Below are 1,963 nucleotides of genomic sequence, written 5' to 3'. Positions count from 1 at the left end.
CACTAAGAGTGGATGAGAGTCCTTTTCCCCCATGTGTTCACCAACATGAAATACTATCAGCTTCTGCAATTTGTGCCAAGCAGAAGGTGAATAACAAGGTATCTCATTTTTGTTTTAATTTTCATTTCTTAAATCATCTTTCCATATGGTAAGCCATTTCTAGTTCATCTTTAACTTGTCTGTTCATATCCTTTGCCCACTTTTTAATGTTTTTCTTACTGATTTGTAGGCACTATTAGCATATTAAGGAACTCTTATTTGTAATTCTATATTGCAAACATTTTCTTGAAGCCTGTCATTTACTTTTTAATTTTATTTTGTCTTTTGCCATAAAGATGTTTCAAATATTTATGTAGTCAAACGTTTCATGCCTTGCTTTGAAAAACCTTCCCCTCCCTAAGAGGATAAAAAGACATATAAAAATAAAAATATATACAAAAATACATTTTTATTTTTCACATATTTTCTTTCATTGTTTTCATAGTTCTGTGGTATTATTTTAAGCTGTTGAGGAAAGGATGGACTACTCAATAAATGGTGTTGGAATAATTGACTATCCATCTACAAGAGTGTCTGAAGGCCTCTCTCAATGGCATTTCTCCTCTGTACTAGAGCCACGGAGCTTCTGGTAGAGTCAGAGCCCCAAGATGACCAAGTTGGGGCTCAAGTTGATTGCAGTTGATACTCAGTTTCTCTGGAGGTCAGCATAGCTTGAGGAGGGTGATGTTTCCAAATGAATAAATAATTGCTATACATTTTGCTGGCTTAAGTTCCATTCTGCTACCAATCTATACTGCTAACTTTTATCAACTGAGTGACAGTACCGAGTTCTCAGATCTCTGATCTTCTGGTGGCACAACAGGAGAAACCTGAATATGAGTTGGCTGTTAGATGAGATTAGGTGATTACTATTGACTCTATTAGGTATAATAATGGACCTGTGGTAATATAGGCAAATATTCACTTTGGTGGGGGAGCTGAAGTAAACACACATGTTATGTAATCAGTTTTGTTTTATGGAAAAATGTTAATTGTTAAATCCAGGTAGTTGGTAGGTAGGCATTCATTGCACTATTCTATTTCTCTATAGGTTTGAAAATTCTCATAATAAAAAGTGTATGTGTGCATATACATATGTGCATGAAGTAATAATCTCATGTTTCATGGCTATGTTTTAGGCACTATCCCATATCCATCAGTGGCTTTTCAGGTTAAATACAAGATGAAGAGTTACATCTAAAGACCAACTGATCACTGGAGGGAAGTCACTTTAAATGAAATATTTTCCTTTATTTTTAGTCAATAAATTAAATACTAAGGCATTATGAAGCTGAATCCCAATATCACTTTGAAGGTGAGAGACTCAATTTCCAAATCTATTTTTTTTCTCTACCAAATTTGAACAGAAGATTTATACCAATTTTACTAGAAACTTGATTATTTGAACCTGGGGATAATTCAACTTCATAATACTAATAACTGTTTTCTGTACCATTCAAGAGATAGAGATTTATGAAAGGAAATAAGGAGGAAGTAGGAGCTTTAAAACTGATAACTCCAGGTAGGGAGAATGATATTACTCTATGTTTAATTAAATCACTGAGTACAACTTCATTCAACCAACTTTCCAATGGTAGCTATACTTCTACCCATAAAACTCACTTTGGGTCAGAGTTTAATCCTGTGTTCTCTGACTTTGCTAAAGATATGTCACTTTTGCAAGATGCTGGAGCCAAGTTAATGTGAAGAATAAAGACTCTGAAATAAACTTCCCATGTTAGCTTTCAGTTCTGCAAGCTGTAAGGAGACTTGAAGCTGTTAGGATGCTAATAAATAATGGAATAATCGAGTGCACCTCTTCTCAAGGTATTTTTCCAAAGTACCTTTAGCTAGAGAGTGTAACATCATGCTTCTAGTCCTCATGAGTCCGAGAATGCCTGGCATCCTCTGTGAGGAGAAATAG

This window comes from Balaenoptera physalus, assembly GCF_965194825.1.
Source record: "Balaenoptera physalus genome assembly, chromosome: X".
In the NCBI taxonomy this organism is placed as follows: domain Eukaryota; kingdom Metazoa; phylum Chordata; class Mammalia; order Artiodactyla; family Balaenopteridae; genus Balaenoptera; species Balaenoptera physalus.
The sequence above is the reverse complement of the archived record's forward strand: the minus strand, read 5'-3'. Positions refer to the sequence as shown.